The sequence below is a fragment of the Schistocerca americana genome, chromosome 1 (assembly GCF_021461395.2).
Source record: "Schistocerca americana isolate TAMUIC-IGC-003095 chromosome 1, iqSchAmer2.1, whole genome shotgun sequence".
NCBI lineage: Eukaryota > Metazoa > Arthropoda > Insecta > Orthoptera > Acrididae > Schistocerca > Schistocerca americana.
In genome coordinates, this window is record NC_060119.1 from 904058759 (window position 1) to 904071968 (window position 13210).

Consider the following 13210-nt stretch of genomic DNA (forward strand, 5'->3'; position numbering starts at 1 on the left):
TGCTTTAATGTTAGTGGAGAAGATACGTGAGAGTCAACTAATCCCCATTGATGTCAGCGAGATCTTGATCAACTGCAGTAATAAAGATGAGCAAACTATGCAGCTTAGTAACAAAATACTTGAAGCTTTGAACAGATCAAATGATATTGAAGTTAATTGTGATAGTTTTTAATTTTGATGCTAATTTTAAACATACACAAACACATTTGATACTGTGGATGCAGACAGTAGATCTCTCTCACTTTGTCAACACACACCAATATGTGAAAGTGATTTGTCAGTTTTAGAAGATACACAGTCTAGTTTTAAGTTGCCACTGAATGCATTACAACCTACACCTGCTAGTGAACGACAGTTGAACACTGATTTAAATTTTAAGGAGATTGAAGATGATTTTCCAGCAGAAGATGAAAATATTGATAAGCACAAAATACCTGGGAGCCTCTACATTGAGATTTCTATTGGTACTTGGAAAGGAATTTGTTACTAGACACTGGTAGCTCTATTTGTGTCATTTCTGGTTAAGTTAAGAAATAGACTGAAGAATACACAATATTATACAAATTTTCCTATCACTGATATTAGAATTAAAGGAGCCACAGAAAATTTTAGTAAATTGATTAGTAGGCACATTCTGATTTCATTCGCAGTTAATAATTTTACGTCTGAACAAACTTCTCTAGTTGTAGCGGATCTGAACAAACATTTTGTTAGGGATGGAATGTATAGTTAAAGCAAACATCAGTTTTGACTGGGAAATTATGTAGTTACTTTTTGAACAACGAAAATCTAGAATTTGCGGGGAAACTAAGTTACACATGAGATTTAATGAAAATTGTAGCAATCAACTAAGAGCTGTTGGGTAATGTCATGTGAAATCGCCCAGTGGATGTTGCCCTTATGTCACAGATTTTTCTGAAAATTTGGTGAAGAATGTACATAATGAGTTAGGGTTAAAGTATTTTTTCTGGAATTTTTTGACCAAAATTGTATTTAGGAGACCATTTTGAAATGTGGGCCCCTTCTACCAACTGGTGTTGAGAAACGAAGTGCTTTGTAAGTTTGTAAATACTATAAATTTATTTATTTATGAATCAATGTTATTCAATTTCATGTCACTGGAAAGTAAAAGAATACTTTTCAACATAAAAAAATCAGAAGGTTGTTAGATCTTATACTTTTTCAATAATGCTGTAATAATTAATTGCTTCAAACAAGTAATCAACAATACATGAACCAACAATGAAGCATTCAGTCTAACAGCAACACTCACGTGCAACACAGGCTGTGTGTGTTAGGTTTTTGTGCGTCTGTGCACTTTATATATCTGAAGCACTCTTTTGTCTTGATTTTGTGCTTCTTACATAAGCAGCCCCCCCCCCCCCCCCCATGAACCATGGACCTTGCCGTTGGTGGGGAGGCTTGCGTGCCTGAACGATACAGATAACCGTACCGTAGGTGCAGCCACAAGGGAGGGATATCTGTTGAGAGGGCAGACAAATGTGTGGTTACTGAAGAGGGGCAGCAGCCTTTTCAGTAGTTGCAGGGGCAGCAGTCTGGATGATTGACTGATCTGGCCTTGTAACACTAACCCAAACAGTCTTGCTGTGCTGGTACTGCGAATGGCTGAAAGCAAGGGGAGACTACAGCCGTACTTTTCCCGAGGGCATGCAGCTTCACTGTATGGTTAAATGATGATGGCGTCCTCTTGGGTAAAATATTCCAGAGGTAAAATAGTGCCCCATTTGGATCTCCGGGCGGGGACTACTCAGGAGGACGTTGTTATCAGGAGAAAGACAACTGGCGTTCTACGGGTCGGAGCGTGGAATGTCAGATCCCTTAATCGGGCAGGTAGGTTAGGAAATTTAAAAAGGGAAATGGATAGGTTAAAGTTAGATATAGTGGGAATCAGTGAAGCTCGGTGGCAGGAGGAACAAGACTTCTGGTCAGGTGAATACAGGGTTATAAATACAAAATCAAATAGGGGTAATGCAGGAGAAGGTTTAATAATGATTAAAAAAATAGGAATGCGGGTAAGTTACTATAAACAGCATAGCGAACGCATTATTGTGGCCAAGACAGATACGAAACCCACGCCTACCACAGTAGTACAAGTTTATATGCCGACTAGCTCCGCAGACGATGAAGAGATTGATGAAATGTATGATGAGATAAAAGAAATTATTCAGATAGTGAAGGGAGGCGAAAATTTAATAGTCATGGGTGACTGGAATTCGATAGTAGGAAAAGGAAGTGAAGGAAATGTAGTAGGTGAATATGGAATGGGGGTGAGGAATGAAAGAGGACGCCGCCTGGTAGAATGTTGCACAGAGCATAACTTAATCATAGCTAACACTTGGTTCAAGAATCATAAAAGAAGGCTGTATACATGGAAGAAGCCTGGAGATACTGACAGGTTTCAGATAGATTATATAATGGCCAGACAGAGATTTAGGAACCAGGTTATAAATTGTAAGACATTTCCAGGGGCAGATGTGGACTCTGACCACAATCTATTGGTTATGAACTGTAGGTTAAAACTAAAGAAACTGCAAAAAGGTGGGAATTTAAGGAGATGGGACTTAGATAAACTGACAGAACCAAAGGTTGTAGAGAATTTCTGGGAGAGCATTAGGGAACGATTGACAAGAATGGGGGAAAGAAATACAGTAGAAGAAGAATTGGTAGATTTGAGAGACGAAATAGTGAAGGCAGCAGAGGATCAAGCAGGGTAAAAAGACGAGGGCTAATAGAAATCCTTAGGTAACAGAAGAGAAACAGAATTTAAATGATGAAAGGAGAAAATACAAAAATGCAGTAAATGAAGCAGGCAAAAAGGAATACAAAAGTCTCAAAAATGAGATCGACAGGAAGCACAAAATTGCTAAGCACCGATGGCTAGAGGACAAATGTAAGGATGTAGAGACATATATTACTACGGGTAAGATAGATACTGCCTACAGGAAAATTAAAGAGACCTGTGGATAAAAGAGAATCACTTGCATGAATATTAAGAGCTCAGATAGAAATCCAGTTCTAAGCAAAGAAGGGAAAGCAGAAAGCAGTATATAGAGGGTCTATACAAGGGCAATGTTCTTGAGGACAATATCATGGAAATGGAAGAGGATGTAGATGAAGATGAAATGGGAGATATAATACTGCGTGAAGAGTTTGACAGAGCAATGAAAGACCTAAGTCGAAACAAGGCCCCGGGAGTAGACAGCATTCCATTAGAACTACTGATAGCCTTGGGAGATCCCAAAGAAAGAAAGGGTTGACAGATGTGAAAATTACCGAACTATCAGTTTAATAAGCCACAGCTGCAAAATATTAACACAAATTCTTTACAGACGAATGGAAAAACTGGTAGAAGCTGACCTCAGCGAAGATCAGTTTGGATTCCGTAGAAATGTTGGAACACATGAGGCAATACTGACCCTACGACTTATCTTAGAAAACAGATTAAGGAAAGGTAAACCTGCGTTTCTAGCATTTTCAGACTTAGAGAAAGCTTTTGACAATCTTGACTGGAATACTCCGTTTCAAATTCTGAAGGTGGCAGGCGTAAAATGCAAGGAGCGAAAGGCTATTTGCAATTTGTACAGAAACCAGATGGCAGTTATAAGAGTCGAGGGACATGAAAGGGAAGCAGTGGTTGGGAAGGGAGTGAGACAGGGTTGTAGCCTACATCTGATGTTATTCAATCTGTATATTGAGCAAGCAGTAAAGGAAACAAAAGAAAAATTCGGAGTAGGTATTAAAATCCATGGAGAAGAAATTAAAACTTTGAGGTTTGTCAATGACATTGTAATTCTGTCAGAGAAAGCAAAGGACCTGGAAGAGAAGCTGAACAGAATGGACAGTCTCTTGAAAGGAGGATATAGGATGAACATCAACAAAAGCGAAACGAGGATAATGGAATGTAGCTGAATTAAGTCGGGTGATGCTGAGGGAATTAGATTAGTTAATGAGACACTTAAAGTAGTAAAGGAGTTTTGCTATTTGGGGAGCAAAATAAATGATGATGGTCGAAGTAGAGAGGATATAAAATGTAGACTGGCAATGGCAAGGAAAGTGTTTCTGAAGAACAGAAATTTGTTAACATCAAGTATAGATTTAAGTGTCAGGAAGTCCTTTCTGAAAGTATTTGTATGGAGTGTAGCCATGTATGGAAGTGAAATTGGACGATAAATAGTTTAGACAAAAAGAGATTAGAAGCATTCGAAATGTGGTGCTACAGGAGAACGCTGAAGGTTAGATGGGTAGATCACATAGCTAATGAGGAGGTATTGAATAGTATTGGGGAGAAGAGAAGTTTGTGGCACAACTTGACTAGAAGAAGGGATCGGTTGGTAGGACATATTCTGAGGCATCAAGGGATCACCAATTTAGTACTGGAGGGCAGTGCGGAGGGTAAAAATCATAGAGGGAGACCAAGAGATGAATACACTAAGCAGATTCAGAAGGATGTAGGTTGCATAGGTACTGGGAGATGAAGAAGCTTGCACAGGATAGACTAGCATGGAGGGCTGCATCAAACCAGTCTCTGGACTGAAGACCACAACAACAACAACAACAACAACATAAGCAGCCATTCTGTCTGGTTCCATAATGGGAATATTAGAGATCACTTAATAAAGTGGTCATTAACTCTTTCTCATTTCCCCCTTACTGATTCTTCACAGTACATTCTTGACTAATTAGAGAACAAGAAAAAGTTTCAAACCATCCAGTTCTTTTCTGCAACATACACAGTTGATTAAAAATCACAATGGAAAACAAATGTTCTTTAGGTTTTGTGTTAGCAGTTGTGTCAGAAGAAAATTAGTAGCAGTGAAGAGCTGGATTTAATAGATATGTCAAGCCTGAACCAAGCTGATATTGAAGTACTGAAGCTAAGAAGCATTTGTGAAAATATTGAGTGTGTTTGTTCTTCTCACAAAAAGCTCTAATTGGGAACAATTGAAGACAGACAAAGAATTTGTTGTGACCCTTTTAAGAAGCATGGTAAAAAGACTGCTAAGAAATCTTTGAAACCTACTTCATCGACCATGGCTAGGAAATATAAAACCCATGGACTTATCCCACGTACCAAGCTGTGCATAACATGCTATACAGACATTTTATCTAATATGGGGGTAACCTTCCAGGGATGGATGAATGTGAACTTGAAGATCAAGAATATACACCAGATCCATCTACAGCTCTTAGAAACCTTAATGAAAGTTGTGAATTACTTGAAATTTCACCATTTAAGGTTACCAAGACAGCACAAGACAGGCATCCAGAATACATTCGATCCAAGTCTCATCGCTTAGCTTTAAAATTCCAGCAAACAGCATCATAAGTGCTACATGTTCCAGTGAAAAATGTCTGAAGAAACTGGCAGTGCTGAATGTACAGACTGTAATATTTTAATGCAAAATCTTAAAGAGAAATTCAGCACAAGTTCTGTTAAAGAAAAACTACAAATACTTACCTTAGCACCAGCTTCAAGGAGTAAAGAAAAAATCCAAATGTTCTGTAACACTACCGAATACATGGTAAAGAAATCAAGGGTATTGCTAAAAGAAGGTGGTATTTTGTCAAGAGGGAGTTATAAAGTGGGAAACAGAATAGGTAAGGATGTGGAAAAATGTGTCCAGAATTTTTACTGTGAAGATGATATGAGTCACATTTTTGCTAATAAAAAAGACTGTCTGTCTGTCCGTTCATAAAATGGCAAATGAGTGTATAAGACAAAAAGACTAATTTTATATAATCTGAAAGATGTATACTTAGCTTTCAGAGAAAAATGCCCTGAAGATAAAATTGGTTTTACTACATTTTGTGAACTTCGGCCAAAAGAATGTATTACTGTTAACAGTCGTGGAATGCATAACGTACGTGTATGCACGTATCACCAAAACGTAAAACTGTTAATGCGTGGTGCACATGTGAAAGAACCGTACACTGAACTTCCACAGGAGCTCGTGTGCAATCTGGAAAACGAGGAGTGTATGCTGCATTGCTGTTCTTGGTGTCCTGACGAATATGAACTGCGCAATTTTTTTAATGGAGTTGGAGTCCCTACAAGATTCTGAAAATGTTGTATTCAAACAATGGATTCATACTGATTGACTTACACTGGAGACATTAATGAAGATGACCGTGAATTTGTTGAGTATCTCATGCAAATTTTCAAAACTTACCACAACATCATTATGTATCAAAATCTCAGACTCACTACTTCAAATCAAACAAAGAAACCCTCCCTGACACTACATGCATCATCATCGTGGATTTTGCATAGAATTATACCTGTTTGTTTCAGGATGCTGCACAAGGATTTTGCTAGCAGAACATTCAAGTCACCCTTCATCCTTTTGTGGTGTACTTTAAAAGAGATGATTGCATTAAGTCAATGTCATTGTGTTGTATAAGTGACTGCAGCTTGATACAAACGCATTCTATGTTTTCCAGAAAACTGCTCTCACTTATGTATTGGAACAATTGCCACTCATCCAGCATGTTATGTACTTCAGTGATGGCAGTTCTGCACAATGTAAGAACTTTAAAAATTTGTGCCATCACAAGCAAGATTACGGAGTAACTGCAGAATGGAATTTTTTTGCCACTGGTCATGGCAAAAATGCATGTGAAGAAGTTGGTGGTACTATTAAATGTTTAGCAACAAGGGCAAGTTCACAGCGTCCATAAGACAGTAACATTTTAAGTCCAAAAGATCTGTTTAGATGTGCCAAAACTCACTGTTCCAGGAATTGAAACCTTTTATGTTACAACAGAGGAGATAACAAAGTTCACAAACATGTTACATAAATGATATGAGACTGGTTCTACCATTCCTGGGACAAGAGTAAATCATTTTTTCAAACCACTGATTGAAAACAAGTTGCTGATAAAGCGTGTTTCATCAACTACTAAATTCATTCAAGTTCCTTTTGGAATTCAAAACACTGCCTGTAACACAATTAAAGAAGAAACATTTGTTGCAACTGTCAACGATAACCAGTGGTGGCTTGGAAAAATTCTAGTGATAAGTGAAGAACACAGAGATGCAAAAGTCAAGTTCATGAGTCCAAGTGGCCCTTCCTCAAGTTATTCATGGCCACTTCACACTGATGTTTGCTGGATACTTTATGAAAACATTTTAATGATTTTGCCTGCTCTTAGTGCAAGCACAAGTACTGGTCGTTTATATACCTTTGAATCAGACATAATATTGTCGCCCACTGAAAATTTGTTTGAAAGAATGAATGCTTTTTAGAATTTTATGAATGTGTTTTATGAGAAATGACCATCATTTTTTACCACTAGGTAAGAGTCACAAAATGAAACATGTATATTATTATTAATATTTATGTTCTTTCTGTTTTAAATGATTAAACAGAACAAACACCCTTCTGATTTTTGTTATGTTGAAATGCATGACAATAGATATTCTTTGAGGCAAAATTTGAAATGGTGGAACTTGTGATTTTGACGAAAAAAATTCATGAAGTTTGTATTTTTTTTTTAAAAAAAACTTTAATTACAGATTTCAACATATTTATATGCACAGTTGCATCATTTTTATAGTTTAGTGATATAGTTGGTCCTTTTATCTTTCTAATGATACCAGATTGAATAAAACTGATTTATAAATAAGGGACTTACAGTTGTTAAAAACTTTCTACCTACCGTTCGTACTGACACCAAATGGAGAAAATACTAGACATTTCAAAATGGCCCCCTGACTACAGTTTTGATCTAAAACATCTGAAAAAAATTATTTTATCACTTTCTATTTATGTACTTTCTTACACCAAATTTTCACAAATATCTGTGACACGATGGCAACGAGATTTCTTTATCTTGGGTGATTTTAAATGAAATGAACCTGTTGAAGTTTTTGATGACAGGAATTAGACAGAGGAATAGGATGAGTTTTGTGGTAACCAACTGGGTAGTGACAGCTTTTCACAGTTAGTTTCAGATAAAATAAACACACCAGATAATTTGAGTGGTAGAGGAAAAGAAAATTTACACAATTTTTTGTCATATTACTGTGAAATCTTTTGTGAAAAGCCAGGTGGAGTGAAAAACTATATCTGTAGATTGAAATTGAGACAACATAATCCTTTTTTCATCGAACCATATTATGTCCCCATTTGCAATAGAAAAATAGTTGAAAGAGAATTACAGAAACTGCAGAAATGGAGGATAGTAGAGAGAAGCAACAGCCAGTACAGTAATCCACTGGTGGTCATTTCCAAGAAAAATGAAGGTGTAAAATTAGTCCTTGATTCTCAACACTTAAATAAATTCTTAGGAAAAGAGGCAGATCATCCTCAATTCATGGAAAAAATTTTGAACAAATTGCATGACTAAATACTTTACTAGCCGTGACATAACATCAGGTTTTCACCAAATTACTGTAGAACTCAACTCAAGGTAATACACAGCATTTCTGTACAACGAGAGGAGTTTTCAGTACTGTATTGTACCCTTTGGCTTAAATATATCTGTTGCAGAATTTATACGTGCTTATGGTTTTGTGTTAGGTAATGATTTACTGTCAAAGCTGATCATTTATGTACATGATATTTTGGTTACTAATTAAATTTCGCAGAATGCACAGGAATTTTGATGGAGGCTGCAGAAAAATTTAGACAGGGAGGCATGATGTCAAAATTATAAAAGTGCAAGTCTGGTGTGAAAGAGTTAAATTTTCTAGGTCACATGATTAGCAAAGAGGGAATTCTGCCTGAAAAAACAAACTTTTGGCCACTGCAGAATTTCCAAAACCAAAGACAAAGAAAGAACTTAGATCATTCTATGGTTTATGCATTTTTTCAAGAAGTACATCAGAACACAAGCACTTCATGCACCCTGTCTTCAGGAGTTGTTAAAGAGAAATATTATCTGGGAATGCACTAAAAACTGTCAGGAAGCATTTGATAAAATTAAGAAACAGCTATGCACTAGTGACATACTACACATACCCAAATTGTCATTGCCATTTTGTTTAATGACTGATGGAGGGGATTATGGTTAGGGATTATAGTTTAGGTGTACACTTGTTTCAAGAGAGAGAAATTAATCGAAAGATAGAACACCATTCAATTAGTTTTGCTACTAGGGATTTACAAAATTTGAGAAGAACTACACTGTTACTGAAAAGGAACTATTAGCCATCATTTGGGGTTTTAAGAAATTCAAGAGTTACCTAGTAGGACACAAAGTAATAGTTTACACAACCACGAAGTGTTATGTTACATACAAGAGTGCAGACTGTACCACAACAGAATTACCAGGTGGGCAGTTTACTTGCAACAGTTTGATTATACCATCCAGTACATTAGGCGAACAAAGCGTCGCAATGAATGTTTTATCTAGATTACAAGTGGAAGGGGGGGGGGGGGGGGGAGTTAACTTGAAAATGAGAACATTCAGGACAACAGAATTTTCAGAATAACGTATATTCAGGGAATTAAGGGAGAAAGAGAAATTGCAAAAATTTGTGAACAGTTAAGGCGAAATCAGAGCCCAGTTGAAGAGTAGAAATTAGTATAAAGTTATTTAAGAAAGAAAGGTCATGACAAAGTAAAATGATATTATGAGGTTTATAAAGGAATTTTATTTCAAAGACTCAGTTTGGATTCAGACACCTGGAAGGTCTGCTGGTCTGAGCAACACACTGACACTTTGATTAAAAAATTTAATGCCTTCAGCAAAGTGATAAGAAACTTTTTGACATCTACGTAGTACCATTTGAGATAATGGAGATTCAAAATCCAAATGCATACAGATTGATATACCCTAAATCACACAAATTTTTTGGACTAAGAAATATCTCACTATTGAAGTCTTATTATCAATAAGATTACTTGGGTACACACACTCTGTGTATCATGCATGTAGCTTAAGCAGGATTCCCCAGCCACTGTGACATTGCTTCACTGGAACACTACCACTGACACATTTTTTGTCCACTCCTTACTTACACACCTATCATCTAATGACAATTTGAGCCTGCTTGGTTTTACTTAACACATTCCATCACACATATTTATCTGATTAAAATTTGAGGTACAGTTGACATTTAAGTACATTTCATCAGTTTACTCGTGTTTTACCAATTGAATGCGAGCACTACATATGTTGTTATACGATTTTCAATATCAGACCCTTAGGGGCGTACACACTCTGAGTACCATGTGAGTGGCGAACGCAATGTCCCCTAGCTAATACAGCATTTGTTTCACAGAACACTACCAATGCCACATTCTTGAACACCTTTCTTTACAAACACAGCTATCTGAATGAAGTTTGAGAAGAAATAGTTGAGAATTTTCTACATTTTATCAGTTTCCTTACATGAAGATTTTACTAACTGAATACTATTGATACTTACTTTGATTTGATGACACATTTATTCCAACACACATGATGTTAGTAATGAGTTGAGTGAGATGCTTACTACATCTTAATATAATGCTTCTGCAATCTAATGCATTATGATGATACAATTTTCTACACTAACACATGCCATAATTACACTCACGCACATTCTATGCTTATCTGAAAATTAATGAAGAAGAATTCTGCTACGAGACACTGGCTCGCAGTTCTGAGAAGATACTTCAGTGGCTGTGGTTCTGATTTACTTATCCACACTGAATTCTACGGTACACACATTTCTTGCTTAAGATGCTTACATATATTGAATACCTTCCTACAGCAGTCCAATACACATATATACACGTTTTTATTTGAGATTTTCTGATGTTACAATTTTTTTCTGAATCTTACAGAAGAATACTGATGATTCAATCTGAAGTACAGACATATAGGAGGTGAAGTAGATTCGATTCTATGGAATGTTGACACAATGTCACCCAAAGACATGTTTATTTCAGCTTATTAAGTACAGGAGTTGGTGTAGAGAAGTTTACATTTCGCTTACATACACAGACATTTTTGAGTGGCTGATAGCAAATCACATTTATTTTCAGGAATGATTTGATAAAGATGATGTATTTTCCTTATTACATATTGACACTATTATGCTTTAATGCTTATGCTTTTATACACATATACTATGATGATTTCTTGCTCATTATCTTATACACACCATGATGATAAGAGGTATGCTACAGTTAAACTGATGATTATTGATCCTTAAGTTGACTTGACTGAATGAAATGAGTTTGCATGAACGAGTTACAATGAGATACTGTTAAGGTGGAAAGGGAAAATTACACTCTTATGCTAGACATCAAAACTTGATTTTACACTACATAAAATAATTATGATACTTTGACTTGGGAGATACGCGTTGCTGATAGAAGAAAAGGTTGTATACAGAATTGATTACATCTTAGACACTTAATTTTGAAAATTTTGTATATGTTATTTAAATACGGGCGTACGCGCAGACAAGAAAAAAATTCCCGGATTTGTCATGGATTTCCCGGTTAAAAATAGACTTTTCCGTGTTAAGTGACAAACTTATATATCAATCCTTTAACCAGTGAAGGTTTTATACATGGCCATAAAATTTCCCACCGGCACTTCAGGAAACGAAACCCAGCGCAAAATCACACGTCTAGTAGTAGAGATGTGCGGCAACATTTACAGAGCATATTTTCGTATTACGAAAGTGTAAACATAAATTCCACCGAACAAAGCAAGTTAGCAACATAGCTTCCAAAGCTCCAAAATCTAGATTGCGATTTGCGACGGCCTTTTGTAAGCCAATTATAGCTTTCGTCACGCCGTCTCGCCAACCAATGACAACAGATATGCAGAGCGACAGGACATGTTTACAGTCAGCCAATAGCAACATCATCGTCCAGTAGCGCGAACACACAAATAAGAAAAGTTGATGGATTAGATTAATATGCATACATATAGCTACAAGAAAAGCTGAGCTTTCACATACAACATTTACCGTCAAAATTTTTCTGCTGGTTTTTTTTCCGAAGGTGTAGACAGGAAGAATCCTGATAAGCACAGCTTAAATTGCAGCAGCTGAATGTTTCTGACGAACACGGTTGTACATTTCACTGCTGTGCGCAGAAATTTCGTACGTTACTTGGCTGAATACATATTCCGTCAAGCATTTGCTTTTGCATAGAAACGGCAATTACTTGTGAAATTCCTTCACTTCCCCCTGTTTTTTGAAGGATGATTATACTTTTGCCAACGTTATTACATAATTCGTAAGAAAAAATAAAAGAAGCATAAGCCAACCTTCAAACGTGGTCTTTTCTAGCGTGTGTTACATTTTAAGATATATAAATGACAAATGTACTAGTAAAATTTTAAGTAATGGCATAAATGGTTTGTCTTTTCTACGCAAAATTTTTCGAAATGCCTAGTTCTCAGTGTCTAACGCTCCCCGATTTAAGAAATGCATCGCATATTGTCGCACCTAACATAATTCATCTTGCATAAAAGAAAATTTACTTTGAAAATAACGATTCTCAAACCACCATTCACAATATTTTCCCCCTACCTGTACGAAATGTAATCAGGTGTGACGTCATGCTCATCGTAACGTCGCCCACGAGAAAGATGTATCGAAAGTCGTTTGTTGCTACGAAGTGTTGCATAGGCTTTGACACGTTTTGGGTATGCTCTGTGTTCTGGTGTTGTAAATGGTACATTTTCTTTGCACCTGAAGTATTATTTCGGGTTTATTCTCTCGTTTTCGTTTTACTGCTCCAGTATTATTCTGCAGCAGGAAGCTAAAGTAAAACCATTTGTTATAGTATCAGTTCTAATCAGTGTGTTAGTCTGTTAGTCCTTTTTCGAATAACCGTGCCGGGAGGCAGCCCAACAGCGAACACAAATAGTATGAAATTCACACAATGAGAGACAATTACCACTTGCAGTAGTATGGATTGTTGTTGAAACTAAATTGGTGCCATGAATAGTCTTCCTTGTAGTGTAAGAAAAATACAATGCAACATACTAATACTGAAGTCACAAAAATTAATAGTGTATGTAGAATACTGATATCAATAATTACCTCTAAATTTTTGTGGTTGCAGATCATACAGTCCATCCACTGAATCTTAATGATTATCACATATACAGGGTGAGTCACTAACTATTGCCACCAAGAATAACTCCGAAAGTATAATACAAGCTCAAAAGTTTGTGGGACAAATCTTGCATGGGACAATGGGGGCCATAATACGACGTTGGTATTTTACTGCTA

General features: G+C 36.5%; 1 protein-coding gene across 2 annotated transcripts in view; it reads right to left on the reverse strand.

The window, feature by feature from the left end:
- LOC124547561 (cGMP-dependent protein kinase, isozyme 1-like) overlaps positions 1-12546 on the reverse strand; it is a 408150-nt gene extending 395604 nt beyond the window's left edge. The window contains exon 1 of one of the 2 annotated variants that reach the window (XM_047125117.1): positions 12503-12546. The gene's annotated coding sequence lies outside the window, so the exon portion shown is untranslated. Of the gene's footprint in view, positions 1-11935; positions 12232-12502 lie in introns of those variants that run through there. The other variant, XM_047125116.1, reaches the window with a different exon arrangement.
- Between the last annotated feature and the right edge of the window lie 664 nt (positions 12547-13210).